Source organism: Delphinapterus leucas, chromosome 11 (assembly GCF_059928025.1).
Source record: "Delphinapterus leucas isolate spDelLeu-1000000601 "Yukka" chromosome 11, BTC_Dleu_Yukka2, whole genome shotgun sequence".
Taxonomy (NCBI): domain Eukaryota; kingdom Metazoa; phylum Chordata; class Mammalia; order Artiodactyla; family Monodontidae; genus Delphinapterus; species Delphinapterus leucas.
In genome coordinates this window covers 74,792,603-74,808,910 of record NC_143139.1, presented here as the reverse complement: position 1 = coordinate 74,808,910, position 16,308 = coordinate 74,792,603, and the positions used below count along the sequence as shown (strand labels likewise).

The 16,308-nt window shown below is 38.1% G+C and overlaps 2 long non-coding RNA genes across 4 annotated transcripts in view; one reads left to right on the top strand and one right to left on the bottom strand.

The window, feature by feature from the left end:
• Positions 1-16,308, top strand: part of LOC149748054 (uncharacterized) — a 234,409-nt gene that overhangs the window by 64,646 nt on the left and 153,455 nt on the right. The gene's annotated exons all lie outside the window — the stretch shown is intronic.
• The window catches only part of LOC149748055 (uncharacterized), a 56,332-nt gene that overhangs the window by 3,288 nt on the left and 36,736 nt on the right, over positions 1-16,308 (bottom strand). The window lies entirely within an intron of this gene.

Below are 16,308 nucleotides of genomic sequence, written 5' to 3'. Positions count from 1 at the left end.
ACCTGGCTGAGTGCTTTATATTGTTAATGCCAAATGAGATAATACAACTTAGCACGTTACCAGGCACAGGTGGGTGTCCATACATGCCAGTTGTTCTCCTCTGTTCTTGCTCTTAGCTGCTGACCTCAATGAGGGCAGATGCTGTCTTGCACATTTTTACAGTCCCTCCTCCCCTCCATACTTTACATCCTACCTTGCATAGAGGCACTCAACTTATTTGTTGGTTGACTAGCTGAATAGATGATATGCTTCCAAATGGCAGTTTCCTATTTTCTCTGCACTTGGTCAAATCCATTAATTTTACATGTTTCTAAAAGCCCTAGCTAAAATTCACTTCTTTTGCAGAACTGCATGTAGTCGCTCTCCTCTGATAGACTCTCACTACACATTTTATAGGTATTTATCCCCAGTTCTACCTCATATTCAAGTTATTTATGCATATGAACGTAGATCCCTTACTAGAATCCATACAGTTTTTTTGCTGCAAATCAAGGACTGTTCTGTATCTGAAATTCCTTCTTTTGAAACCCTGCCCCTAAAACCTGAGAGAATTGTCACAGGAAACCAGAGTTAGAGGAATCCTTTCTTAATTTCTTTGAGAGAAAAAGCTGTCAAATTGGGAATGGATCATGTGAAGCATGTCTACTGAGGGTGGATGTGCAGGGAAAATATGGTAGAACATCCTGGTTAAAATGTTGTGGTGACCTACCTTAGGCATCTTGTTCTGTCGCGAGTACTATTTTATTTTTTATATTTCTTGGCATTAAAATAGTAATGTAAATTTTATTTATTTTTTAAATTTATTTTTCTTAACACCTTTATTGGAGTATAATTGTTTTACAATGGTGTGTTAGTTTCCGCTTTATAACAAAGAGAATCAGCCATACATATACATATATCCCCATATCTCCTCCCCCTTGTGTCTGCCTCCCACCCTCCCTATCCCACAACTCTAGGTGGTCACAAAGCACCGAACTGATCTCCCTGTGCTATGGGGCTGCTTCCCACTAGCTATCTGTTTACATCTGGTAGTGTATATATGTCCATGCCACTCTCTCACTTGGTCCAGCTTACACTTCCCCCAACACGTGTCCTCAAGTACATTCTGTATGTCTGCGTCTTTATTCCTGTGCTGCCCCTAAGGTTCTCTGTGCGTACGGAGCCTGTGCTCTGCAGTGGGGGAGGCCGCAGCAGTGAGAGGCCCGCATGCCGCAAAGAAAAATAAATAAATAAAGGTGACCACATGTGTGTGGGTTTATCGCTGGGCTTTCTATCCTGTTCCACTGATCTATATTTCTATTTTTGTGCCAGTACCATACTGTCTTGATTACTGTAGCTTTGTAGTATAGTCTGAAGTCTGCAAGACTGATTCCTCCAGCTCCGTTTTTCTTTCTCAAGATTGCTTTGGCTATTTGGAGTCTTTTGTGTTTCCATTCAAATTGTGAAAATTTTTGTTCTAGTTCTGTGAAAAATGCCATTGGTAGTTTGATAGGGATTGCATTGAATCTGTAGATTGCTTTGGGTAGTATAGTCATTTTCACAATGTTGAGTCCTCCAATCCAAGAACATAGTATATCTCTCCATCTGTTTGTATCATCTTTAATTTCTTTCATCAGTGTCTTAGAGGTTTCTGCATAAGGTCTTTTGTCTCCTTAGGTACGTTTATTCCTAGGTATTTTATTCTTTTTGTTGCAGTGGTAAATGGGAGTGTTTTCTTAATTTCTCTTTCAGATTTTTCATCATTCGTGTATAGGAATGCAAGAGACTTCTGTGGATTAATTTTTGTATCCTGCTACTTTACAAAATTCATTGATTAGCTCCAGTAGTTTTTTGCTAGCATCTTTAGGATTCTCTATGTATAGTATGGTGTCATCTGCAATGAGTGACAGTTTTACTTCTTTTCCGATTTGGATTCCTTTTATTTCTTTTCCTTCTGTGATTGCTGTGGCTAAAACTTCCAAAACTATGTTGAACAATAGTGATGAGAGTGGGCAACCTTGTCTTGTTCCTGATTTTAGGGGAAATGCTTTCAGTTTTTCACCATTGAGAACAATGTTGGCTGTGGGCTTGTCATATACGGCCTTTATTATGTTGAGGTAAGTTCTCTCTATGCCTACTTTCTGGAGGGTTTTTATCATAAATGGGTGTTGAATTTTTCGAAAGCTTTCTCTGCACCTATTTAGATGATCATATGGTTTTTCTCCTTCAATTTGTTAATATGGTGTGTCACATTGATCGATTTGCATATACTGAAGAATCTTTGCATTCCTTTGATAAACCCTACTTGATCATGGTGTATGAGCCTTTTAATATGCTGTTTGCTAGTATTTTGTTGTAGATTTTTGCATCTATGTTCATCAGTGATATTGGCCTGTAGTTTTCTTTCTTTGTGACATCTTTGTCTGGTTTTGGTATAAGGGTGATGGTGGCTTCGTAATGTCAGTTGGGGAGTGTTCCTCCCTCTGCTATATTATGGAAGAGTTTGAGAAGGATAGATGTTAGCTCTTCTCTAAATGTTTGATAGAATTCCCCTGTGAAGCCATCTGGTCCTGGGCTTTTGTTTGTTGGAAGATTTTTAATTACAGTCTCAATTTCAGTGCTTGTGATTGGTCTGTTTAAATTTTCTATTTCTTCCTGGTTCAGTCTCGGAAGGTTGTGCTTTTCTAAGATTTTGTCCATTTCTTCCAGGTTGTCCATTTTATTGACATATAGTTGCTTGTAGTAATGTCTCATGATTCTTTGTATTTCTGAGGTGTCAGTTGTCACTTCTCCTTTTTCCTTTATAATTCTATTGATTTGAGTCTTCTCCCTTTTTTCTTGGTGAGCCTGGCTAATGGTTTATCAATTTTGTTTATCTTCCCAAAGAAGCAGCTTTTAGTTTTATTGATCTTTGTTATTGTTTCCTTCATTTCTTTTTCATTTAATTCTGATCTGATCTTTATGATTTCTTTCCTTCTGGTAACTTTGGGGTTTTTTGTTCTTCTTTCTCTAATTGCTTTAGGTGTAAGTTTAGGTTGTTTATTTGAGTTGTTTCTTGAGGTAGGCTTGTATTGCTATAAACTTCCCACTTAGAACTGCTTTTGCTGCATCACATAGGTTTTGGGTTGTCGTGTTTTCATTGTCATTTGTTTCTAGGTATTTTTTGATTTCCTCTTTGATTTCTTCAGCGATCTCTTGATTATTTAGTAGTGTATTGTTTAGCCTCCATGTGTTTGTACTTTTTACAGATTTTTTCCTGTAATTGATATCTAGTCTCATAACGTTGTTGTTGGAAAAGATACTTGATACGATTTCAATTTTCTTAAATTTACCAAGGCTTGATTTGTGACCCAAGGTATGATCTATCCTGGAGATTGTTCCATGAGTACTTGAGAAAAATGTGTATTCTGTTGTTTTTGGATGGAATGTCCTATAAATATCAGTTAAGTCCATCTTGTTTAATGTGTCTCTTAAAGCTTGTGTTTCCTTATTTATTTTCATTTTGGATGATATGTCCATTGGTGAAAGTGGGGTGTTGAAGTCCCCTACTATTATTGTGTTACTGTCGATTTCCCCTTTTATAGCTGTTAGCATTTGCCTTATGTATTGAGGTGCTCCTATGTTGGGTACATAAATATTTACAATTGTTATATCTTCTTCCTGAAATGATCCCTTGATCATTATGTACTGTCCTTCTTTGTCTCTTGTAATATTCTTTATTTTAAAGTTTTTTTTGTCTGATATGAGAATTGCTACTCCAGCTTTCTTTTGATTTCCATTTGAATGGAATATCTTTTTCCATCCCCTCACTTTCAGTCTAGGTCTGAAGTGGGTCTTTTATAGACAGCATATATACAGGTCTTGTTTCTGTATCCATTCAGCCAGTCTATGTCTTTTGGTTGGAGCATGTAATCCATTTAAGGTAGTTACTGATATGTATGTTCCCATTACCATTTTTTTAATTGTTTTGGGGTTGTTGTTGTAGGTCTTTTCCTTCTCTTGTTTTCCCTGCCTGAAGAAGTTTCTTTAGCATTTGTTGTAAAGCTGGTTTGGTGGTGCTGAATTCTCTTAGCTTTTGCTTGTCTATAAAGGTTTTAATTTCTCTGTTGAATCTGAATGAGATCCTTGCTGGGTAGAGTAATCTTGGTTGTAGATTTTTCCCTTTCATCACTTTAAATATGTCCTGACACTGCCTTCTGGCTTGCAGTGATTCTGCTGAAGGGTAAGCTTTTAACCTTATGAGGATTCCCTTGTATGTTATTTGTTGTTTTTCCCTTGCTGCTTTTAATATTTTTTCTTTGTATTTAATTTTTGATAGATTGATTAAAATGTGCCTTGGTGTGTTTCTCCTTGGATTTATCCTAATGGGACTCTCTGTGCTTTCTGGACTTGATTGACTATTTCCTTTCCCATATTAGGGAAGTTTTCAACTATAATCTCTTCAAATATCTTCTCAGTACCTTTCTTTTTCTCTTCTTCTTCTGTGACCCGTAAATTCGAATGTTGGTGTGTTTAATGTTGTCCCAGAGGTCTCTGAGACTGTCCTCATTTCTTTTCATTTTTTTTTTTTTCTATATTCTGCTGTGTGATAGTTATTTCCACTATTTTATCTTCTAGGTCACTTATCCGTTCTTTTGCCTTAGTTATTCTGCTATTGATACCTTCTAGAGAATTTTTAATTTAATTTGTTGTGTTGTTCATCATTCTTTGTTTGCTCTTTATGTCTTCTACATCCTTGTTAAACATTTCTTATATTTTCTTCATTCTGTTTCCACAATTTTGGATCATCTTCACTATCATTACTCTGAATTCTTTTTCAGGTAGACTGCCTATTTCCTCTTCATTTGTTTGGTCTGGTGGGTTTTTACCTTGCTCCTCATCTGCTGTGTGTTTCTCTGTCTTCTCATTTTGCTTAACTTACTGTGTTTGGGGTCTCCTTTTTGCAGGCTGCAGGTTCGTAGTTCCTGTTGTTTCTGGTGTCTGTTCCCAGTGGGTAAGGTTGTTACAGTGGGTGTTGTAGGCTTCCTGTTGGAGGGGACTGGTGCCTGTTTTCTGGTCGATGAGGCTGGTTCTTGTCTTTCTGGTGGGCAGGACCACGTCCAGTGGTGTGTTTTGGGGTGTCTGTGACCTTATTATGATTTTAGGCAGCCACTCTGCTAAGGGGTGGGGTTGTGTTCCTGTCTTGCTAGTTGTTTGGCATAGGTTGTCCAGCACTGTAGCTTGCTGGTCGTTGAGTGGAGCTGGCTCTTAGTGTTGAGATGGAGATCTCTGGGAGAGTTTTCACCATTTGATAATAAGTGGAGCTGGGAGATCTCTGGTGGACCACTGTCTCTGAACTCGGCTCTCCCACCTCAGAGGCACAGGCCTGACACCCAGCCAGAGCACCAAGACCCTGTCAGACACATGGCTCAGAAGAAAAGGGAGAAGGAAAGAAACAAACAAACAAACAAACAAAATAAAATAAATTTTTTTAAATAAAAAATAAAAAACAATTTTTTTAAAAAAAAGATTAGAAAGTGATTATAAAGGAAGGAAAGAAAGAAAGAAGAGAGCAACCAAACCAAAAACAAATCCACCAATGATAACAAGTGCTAAACACTATACTAAAAGAAAAAACCAACAAACAAAAGACAGAACCATAGGACAAATGGTAAAAGCAAAGCTATACAGACAAAATCACACAAAGTCCACCCCCTCAATTTTGGGATGATTCGTTGTCTATCCAGGTATTCCACAGATGCAGGGTACATCAGGTTGATTGTGGAGATTTAATCCACTGCTCCTGAGGCTGCTGGGAGAGATTTCCCTTTCTCTTTTTTGTTTGCACAGCTCCTGGGGTTCAGCTTTGGATTTGGCCCCCGCTCTGTGTGTAGGTCGCCTGAGGGCGTCTGTTCTTCGCTCTTTTGGGGAGTCCAAGGTCTTCTGCCAGCGTTCAGTAGGTGCTTTGTAGGAGTTGTTCCATACGTAGATGTATTTCTGATGTATTTGTGGGGAGGAAGGTGATCTCCACGTCTTACTTCTCTGCCTTCTTGAAGGTCTCTTCTCAAGTACTTTTTTAAATAAGGTTTTTCCCATTAATACGCATATTGCTTTTCTACTCAAGTGAATTAGCATATGCATCTCAATTGACTCAGCCTTTCTTTCTAAATGATTAATGGGTATTTTAGTATAGGCACCCCACATTTTACAAAAACTTTCTTTTATAGGTTATTGTGTTTTGAAGTATGGCTTTTTATGAGTTGGAGTTAGGCCCTAATATATGACCAATAGCTACCTAGCAGTAGCTGCCAGGGCTCTGTTTAGTATAATTTAACACATTCATTCATTGTCTGGTGTGGACTCTGCCTTGTGATGGGAACTGTTAGGAGAACCAGACTTGAGTCCTGCCTCAAGTGATTAGAAAACTACAGAGATCAGGTGGTAAAAACATGGATATGGACATTTACACATCAGGGTTTGAGTCCTGAAATACCACCTATACACTCTCTGGATCTATAATGAGCTTGATGTACAGCAAGCTTTTAATACGTATTAACCATTATTATTGATAAGGAAATAGGATACTTGCAAAAATTTGCTAAAGTGCATGCTACTGGAATACAAGATCCCAGTTTGATTTATTTTTGAAAATTCCACAATGCCCAGCACAGTATCCTATCATAGGTATTGTGGGTAAACTTTACCAGAGTATGAAGTTGTCACTGGATGGTGGCTGCCCCATTGGGAAACACATTTCTCATCCATCTTGTATCTAGGCATGGCTCTGTGATTTGTTCATTCCAAAAATGTGTGAGCAGAAGGTGTTACAAACAGGGGAGCCTTCACGAGCATCTTTTTCTCTTATCTTGGATAAATGTACAGGACTCTGAGGCTCTAGAAGATGCTGGAGACATGGGATGAAGGGATTCTGGCTCTCTGAATCTAAGTCACTCTCGTTGCACTGTATCTGTCAATGATAATTAAACCTTTATGGTATTAAAATCTGGCCATTGAAATGTGAGAGTTTATTTACTACATGAGTTTGTATTGCCTTAACTAATACTGCTGTTCAACAAATTTGTTGAAGGAGTAAGTGGGCTCTATAATTAAATCATTCCTAGTACAATGCCATAAATATGGGTATATGATGAACCCATTGATCTTATTTCATCAGTCTGTCTGTGGTCTCAAATAAAAACAGTAAATAGTCAATCAGAATTTGAAGTGGGGCAATGAGATAGAGTAGCTTTGAGGCAATATAGTGGCTTTTCTGTTTTATTTAAAAAAAAAGGCATTTAGACCCATGTAAAAAAAAAGAAGAAAGCAAAAGAGCCACTGAGTGAAGTGGGGGTGGGGAAGCTCTGTTCTTCTTTTCCCCAGGTATTTCATTCTTTTTGTTACAATGGTGAATGGGGTTCTTTCCTGAATTTCTCTTTCTGATCTTTCGTTGTTAGTATATAGGAATGCAAGAGATTTCTCTGCATTAATTTTGTATCCTGCAACTTTACCAAATTCATTGATTAGCTCTAGTAGTTTTCTGCTGGCGTCTTTAGGATTCTCTATATATAGTATCATGTCATCTGCAAACAGTGACAGTTTTACTTCTTTTCCAATTGGGATTCCTTTTAGTTCTTTTTCTTCTCTGATTGCCGTGGCTAGGACTTCCAAAACTATGTTGAATAATAGTGGTGAGAGTGGACATCCTTGTCTTGTTCCTGATCTTACAGGAAATGCGTTCAGTTTTTCACCATTGAGAATGATGTTTGCTGGGGTTTTCTCGTATATGGCCTTTATTATGTTGAGGTAAGTTCCCTCTATGCCCACTTCCTGGAGAGTTTTTATCATAAATGGGTGTTTAATTTTGTAAAAAGCTTTTTCTGCATCTACTGAGATGATCATATGGTTTTTATCCTTCAGTTTGTTAATATGGTGTATCACATTGATTGATTTGTGTATCTTGCAGAATCCTTGCATTCCTGGGATAAACCCCACTTAATCATGGAGTATGATCCTTTTAATGTGCTGTTGGATTCTGGTTGCTAGTATTTTGTTGAGGATTTTTGCATCTATATTCATCAGTGATACTGGCCTGTAATTTTCTTTTTTTGTAGTATCTTTGTCTGGTTTTGGTGTCAAGCTGATGGTGGCCTCATAGAAGGAATCTGGGAGTGTTCCTTCCTCTGCAATTTTTTGGAAGAGTTTGAGAAGGATGGGTGTTAGCTCTTCCCTAAGTGTTTGATAGAATTCCCCTGTGAAGCCATCTGGTCCTGGGCTTTTGTTTGTTGGAAGACTTTTAATCACAGTTTCAATTACATTACTTGTGATTGGTCTGTTCATATTTGCTATTTCTTCCTGGTTCAGTCTTAGAAGGTTATATCTTTCTAAGAATTTGTCCATTTCTTCCAGGTTTTCCATTTTATTGGCATAGAGTTGCTTGTACTAGTCTCTTAGGATGCTTTGTATTTCTGCGGTGTCCGTTGTAACTTCTCCTTTTTCATTTCTAATTTTATTGATTTGAGTCCTCTCCCTCTTTTACTTGATGAGGTTGTCTAGAGGTTTATCATTTTTGTTTTTCTTCTCAAAGAACCAGCTTTTAGTTTTATTGATCTTTGCTATTGTTTTCTTTGTTTCTATTTCATTTATTTCTGCTCTGATCTTTATGAATTCTTTCCTTCTACTAACTTTGGGTTTTGTTTGTTCTTTCTCTAGTTTCTTTAGGTGTAAGGTTATATTGTTTATTTGAGTTTTTCTTCTTTCTTGAAGTAGGTTTGCATTGCTATAAACTTCCCTCTTAGAACTGCTTTTGCTACATCCATAGGTTTTGGATCATCGTGTTTTCATTGTAATTTGTCTCTAGGTATTTTTTGATTTCCTCTTCGATTTCCTCAGTGATCTCTTGGTTATTAAGTAACGTATTGTTTAGCCTCCATGTGTTTGTGTTTTTTTACATTTATTTCTCTGTAACTGATTTCTAATCTCATAGCATTGTGGTTGGAAAAGTTGCTTGATATGATTTCAGTTTTCTTAAATTTACTGAGGCTTGATTTGTGACCCAAGATGTGATCTATCCTGGAGAATGTTCACTTGAGAAGAAAGTGTAATCTGCTGTTTTTGGATGGAATGTCCTGTATATATCAATTAACTCTGTCTGATCTATTTTGTCATTTAAAGCTTGTGTTTCCTTATTAATTTTCTGTCTGGATGATCTGTCCATTGGTGTAAGTGAGGTGTTAAAGTCCCCCACTATTATTGTGTTACTGTCGATTTCCTCTTTTAGAGCTGTTAGTAGTTGCCTTATGTATTGAGGTGTTCCTATGTTGGGTGCATATGTATTTATAATTGTTATATCGTCTTCTTTGATTGATCCCTTGACCATTATGTAGTGTCCTTCCTTGTCTCTTGTAACATTCTTTATTTTAAAGTCTATTTTATCTGATATGACTATTGCTACTCCATCGTTCTTTTGATTTCCATTTGCATGGAGTATCTTTTTCCATCCCCTCACTTTCAGTCTCTGTGTGTCCCTAGGTCTGAAGTGGGTCTCTTGTAAACAGCATATATATGGGTCTTGTTTTTGTATCCAGTCAGCGAGCCTGTGTCTTTTGGTTGGAGCATTTAATCCATTCACGTTTAAGGTAATTATTGATATTTATGTTCCTATTACCATTTTCTTAATTATTATGGGTTTGTTTTTTTAGATCCTTTTCTTCTCTTGTGTTTCCCACTTAGAGAAGTTCCTTTAACATTTGTTGTAGAGCTGGTTTGGTGGTGCTGAATTCTCTTAGCTTTTGCTTGTCTATAAAACCTTTGATTTCTCCATTGAATATGAATGAGATTCTTGCCAGGTAGAGTAATCTTGGTTGTAGGTTCTTCCCTTTCATCATTTTAAGTATATCATGCCACTCCCTCTGTATTGTAGAGTTTCTGCTGAGAAATCAGCTGTTGACCTTATGGGAGATACCTTGTATGTCATTTGTCATTTTTCCTTTGCTGCTTTCAGTAATTTTTCTGTGTCTTTAATTTTTGTCAGTGTGATTACTATGTATCTTGGTGTGTTCCTCCTTGGGTTTATCCTGCCTGGGACTCTCTGCACTTCCTAGACTTGGGTGGCTATGTCCTTTCCCATATTAGGGAAGTTTTCAACTATAATCTCTTCAAATATTTTCTCGGGTCCTTTCTCTCTCTCTTCACCTTCTGGGACCCCTATAATGCGAATGTTGTTACATTTAATGTTGCCCCAGAGGTCTCTTAAGCTGCCTTCATTTCTTTTCATTCTTTTTTCTTTATTCTGTTCCACAGCAGTGAATTCCACCATTCTGTCCTCCAGGTCACTTATGCATTCTTCTGCCTCAGTTATTCTGCTATTGGTTCCTTCTAGTGTATTTTTCATTTCAGTTATTGTATTGTTCATGTCTGTTTGTTTGTTCTTTACTTCTTCTAGGTCTTTGTTAAACATTTCTTCGATCTTTTCAATCTTTGCCTCCTTTCTTTTTCCAAGGCCCTGGATCATCTTCACTATCATTATTCTGAATTCTTTTTTTGGAAAGTTGCCTGTCTCCACTTATTTAGTTATTTTTCTGGGGTTTTATCTTGTTCGTTCATCTGGTACAAAGTCCTCTGCCTTTTCATTTTGTCTGTCTTTCTGTGAATGTGGTTTTCCTTCCAAATGCTGCAGAATTGTAGTTCTTCTTGCTTCTCTGGGGAAGCTCTTACACATACATTGAGACAGTGTTTCATCTTAGTAGTCAACTAATGAATGAAATAGAGAGCATTTGTCTGTATGTTTTCTCTTCAATGTATTGCATATATTTGTCCTTTTTTATAGAAAACATAGTCAGTAATTCCCTTTCTGAACTGAAAGAGAATTAGTACAGGCTGCTAATAGCTTTTGTGTTTAGAAGTGTAACGTCTTCCTGGAGTTATTTTGTGGGAATTGCTTATGAATGCTGGGTTATAGATTTTTTCTTTCCTTTTCCTTTTCTTTCTTTTTTGTTTTAACTTAGAGCACTTAAACATGATATTAAAAAAAACATTTTATCTTGTCATAGAAATGTCAGCCACGTTTCAATTCACTCTAAGGCTTCCTGTAAAAGGAATGACTTTTACACATAACAATAGTGTTGTTTTTATAAGTGGTTGGTAATATCTGCAAATGTGTAAGGCATTAATTTTCCAGGAGCTCTTTTCTCCCTGGTAACACACCAAGAAATACAGCGTGTTGTTATTTGAATTCTTTCTTATGCTCTGACTCCCAGATGAATTAAAATTCAACTTTACAGTCAGTGAGTAGCCATTTATAGCTCAGGTGTGTATTTCCTAAGACTCTCTCAAAGGATATACAACTGCTATGTCTTTCTGAAAGACAATGAGCTGAATTTTAATTGGACCTTGCCTCTCCCAAGAGATCATTTTATCTCTACTCCAAGGCCGTATATTATAAAGCTTTAGTATGAATTAGAACATGGAGCCCATGTTTGGGTTTAATATTTAAAGTTGAAGTTATGGCAGCTGACACCTGCATCATTTCGGAAACTCCCAACCAAAATTTTATTTAATTTGAGTCCCTCAAAAAGTTAACACACACACACACACCCATAACTTGCATGTCAAAATTCCATAAATTTTCAGATTATGAAAAAGTTTGTTTTCTCAGGAAATAAGTCTCAAATGGGACTAGTTCCAAATTTTTCTTGTCTCAACCTCATTTTGACCTTGTCAGATGGATTTTAAAAAATGAAACAGTGGAAAAGTTTATATATATACTAAAGACGTGCTGAGTCAAAACCCGGCCTGGGGGAACCTCATGTGGCACAGAATGAGTCTTTTCATTAGAGGGGTAGAGATGGAATCAAAGACCATCTGAGGCATGAGCACATCTACAGCTAGTCTCCCTCTGATCTAAGAAATAAATAAGACATCTGAAAGGAAAGCCAAAGAGTTGTGTGGCTAATCCGCCAACACTAAATTACACAACCATATGCTTCTCTGTTCTTTATAGCTTAAGAATCCATGTAATTTTCCTGAGGTAAATCAGACTATGAAGACCAGGGTTAAAAATACTGTGAAAACATCCCAGAGCATAGTGTTGAGTGGAATTCACACTATAAACTCTTGGAGAAGGGCTCTGGGTGGGGACAGTGGACATCAGTCTTCTCAGTTTTTTCCTCCTGGCATGGAATCTGCACACTGGAAGTGAGCTTGGGTGGAAGCATTTAAGGCTCAGTATTCTCCACCTACTGCCCCTGGACTACAGCTTCCTCTCTGTGAGCGGGGAAAGACTTGAGGAAAGAAGACAGGTTTTCTTGTCCAAGCCTGCCTGGAATAGTGCTTCTGCAAGATAGAACTGGGGGCTGGAGATGAGAAGGGCTGGTGGCCAGCCCCTCCCCGGGTGAAACCATATCCCTGGATGGGGAGCAAGGTGGAAAGGGACCCCTGCCTTCTTGGTGGCACATGCCTGGAGAAGACCTTCCTTCACACTGAGCTGGGGAGAGGCGGTCTTTAAGAATTTGGTTTTTGGAGGTGTCAGCGCAGCCATTTCTTACTGGGTACTCTGATCTGAACTGCCAGGTCCGAGGCCTCTGCATGAAGCGCCCTGTGAACAAGTGAAACTAGATGAAGCATAAAGGAAAAGAAAAAAAAATCAAGTTGCAAACCCTCTGATAAAAACTGCCTCTGCACTTTTAGCTCCTCAGAGGTTGGTGTCTACAGTGGAGTCTCCTATTGCAGGGGAACCTTCAAGATGGAAGAGGAGTAAGACGTAGAGATCACCTTCCTCCCCACAAATACAACAAAAATACATCTAAATGTGGAACAACTCCTACAGAACACCTACTGAATGCTGGCAGAAGACCTCAGATTTCCCAAAAGGCAAGAAAATCCCCAAGTACCTGGCTGTGTGGCTGACAGCGTCTTGGTGCTCTGGCCTGGTGTCAGGCCTGAGCCTCCAAGGTGGGAGAGCCAAGTCCAGGATGTTAGACCACCAGAAACCTCCTAGCCCCATGTAATATCAATTGGCGAGAGCTCTCCCAGAGATCTGTGTCTTAACTCTAAGAGCCAGACCCACCCAACGGCCATCAAGCTCCAGTGCTGGATGTCCCATGCCAAACAACTAGCAAGACAGGAACACAACCCCACCCATTAGCAGAGAGGCTAACTAAAATCATAATAAGGTCACAGACACCCCAAAAAACACCACCGGACATGTTCCTGCCCACAAGAAAGACAAGATCCAGCCTCATCGACCAGAACACAGGCACTAGTCCCCTCCACCAGGAAGCCTACACAAGCCACTGAACCAACCTGACTCACAGGGGGCAGACACCAAAAACAACGGGACTACGAACCTGCAGCCTGCAAAAAGGAGACCTGAAACAAAGTAAGTTAAACAAAATGAGAAGACAGAGAAATATGCAGCAGATGAAGAAGCAATATAAACACCCAGCAAACCAAACAAATGAAGAGGAAATAGGCAGTCTACCTGAAAAAGAATGCAGAGTAATGATAGTAAAGATGATCCCAAATCTTGGAAACAGAATGGAGAAAATACAAGAAATGTTTAACAAGTACCTAGAAGAACTAAAGAACAAACAAACAATGATAAACAAAATTAATTTAAAATACTCTAGAAGGAATCAATAACAGAATAACTGAGGCAGAAGAACGGATAAGTGATCTGGAAGATGAAATAGTGAAAATAACTACTGCAGAGCAGAATAAAGAAAAAGAATGAAAAGAATTGAGGACAGTCTCAAGACCTCTGGGACAAAATTAAATGCACCAACATTTGAAGTATAGGGGTCCCAGAAGAAGAAGAGAAAAAGAAAGGGTCTGAGAAAATATTTGAAGAGATTATAGTTGAAAACTTACCTAACGTGGGAAAGGAAATAGTCAATGAAGTCCAGGAAGCACAGAGAGTCCCATACAGGATAAATCCAAGGAGAAACACTCCAAGATACATATTAATCAAACTATCAAAAATTAAATACAAAGAAAAAATATTAAAAGCAGCAGGGGAGGGCTTCCCTGGTGGCGCAGTGGTTGAGAGTCCGCCTGCCGATGCAGGGGACATGGGTTCGTGCCCCGGTCTGGGAAGATCCCACATGCCATGGAGCGGCTGGGCCCGTGAGCCATGGACGCTAAGCCTGCGCATCCGGAGCCTGTGCTCCGCAATGGGAGAGGCCACAACAGGGAGAGGCCCGCGTACTGCCAAAAAAAAAAGCAGCAGGGGAAAAGCAAAAAATAACATACAAGGCAATTCTCATAAGATTAACAGCTGATCTTTCAGCAGAAACTCTGCAAGCCAGAAGGCAGTGGCAGGATATATTTAAAGCGCTAAAAGGGAAAAATGTACAACCAAGATTACTCTACCCAGCAATGATCTCATTCAGTTTCGACAGAGAAATTAATATCTTTATAGACAAGTGAAAGCTAAGAGAATTCAGCACCATCAAACCAACTTTACAGCAAATGCTAAAGGAACTTCTCTAGGCAGGAAACAAAAGAGAAGGAAAAGACTTACAAAAACAAACCCAAAACAATATAAGAAAGTGGTAATAGGAAAATACATATGATAATTACCTTAAATGTAAATGGATTAAATGTTCCAACCAAAAGACATAGACTGGCCGAATAGATACAAAAACAAGACCCATATATATGCTGTCTACAACAGACCCACTTCAGACCTAGGGACACATACAGACTGAAAGTGAGGGGGTGGAAAAAGATATTCCATGCAAATGGAAATCAAAAGAAAGCTGGAGTAGCAATTCTCATATCAGAATAAATAGACTTTAAAATAAAGACTATTACAAGAAACGAAGAAGGACACTACATAATGATCAAGGGATCAATCCAGGAAGAAGATATAACAATTGTAAATATGCACGCTATATAGGAACACCTCAATATGTAAGGCAAATGCTAACAGCCATAAAAGGGGGAATCGACAGTAACACAATCATAGTAGGGGACTTTAACACCCCACTTTCACCTAACACCCCACTTTTACCAAAGTGGACTTTCACCCCACAGATCAACCAAAATGAAAATAAATAAGGAAACACAAGCTTTAAATGATACACTAAACAAGATGGACTTATTGATATTAATAAGACATTCCATCCAAAAACAACAGAATACACTTTCTTCTCAAGTGCTCATGCAACATTCTCCAGGATAGATCATACCTTGGATCACAAATCAAGGGTTGGTAAATTTAAGAAAATTGAAATCGTATCAAGTGTCTTTTCCAACCACAGCGCTATGAGACTAGATATCAATTACAGGAAGAAATCTGTAAAAAATACAAACACACGGAGGCTAAACAATACAATACAAAATAACCAAGAGATCACTGAAGAAATCAAAGAGGAAATCAAAAAATACCTAGAAACAAATGGCAATGAAAACACAACCATCCAAAACCTATCGGATGCAGCGAAACCAGTTCTAAGAAGGACATTTATAGCAATACAATCCTACCTCAAGAAACAAGAAAAATCTCAAAGAAACAACCTAACCTTACATCTAAAGCAATTGAGGAAAGAAGAACAAAAAAACCAAGGGTTAGCAGAAGGAAAGAAATCATAATGATCAGATCAGAAATAAATGAACAAGAAATGAAGGAAACAATATCAAAGATCAATAAACCTAAAAGTTTGTTCTTTGAGAATATAAACAAAATTTATAAACCACTAGCCAGACTCATCAAGAAAAAAAAAGAAGAGACCCAAGTCAACAGAATTAGAAATGAAAAAGGAGAAGTAACAACTGACACTGCATAAATACAAAGGATCATGAGAGATACTACAAGCAACTATACACGAATAAAATGGACAACTTGGAAGAAATGGACAAATTCTTAGAAAAGCACAACCTTCCAAGACTGCACCAGGAAGAAATGGAAAATTTAAACAGACCAATCACAAGCACTGAAATTGAAACTGTGATTAAAAATCTTCCAACAAACAGAAGCCCAGGACCAAATGACTTCACAGGCAAACTCTATCAAACATTTAGAGAAGAGCTAACACCTATGCTTCTCAAACTCTTCCAAAATATAGCACAGGTAGGAACACTCCCAAATTCATTCTACGAGGCCACCATCACCCTGATATCAAAACCAGACAAAGATGTCACAAAGAAAGAAAACTACAAGCCAATATCACTGATGAACACAGATGCAAAGATGCTCAACAAAATACTAGAAGACAGATCCAACAGCACATTAAAAGGGTCATATACCATGATGAAGTGTGGTTTTTCCCAGGAATGCAAGGATTCTTCAATATATGCAAATCATTCAATGTGATACACCATATAACAAATTGAAGGATAAAAACCATATAA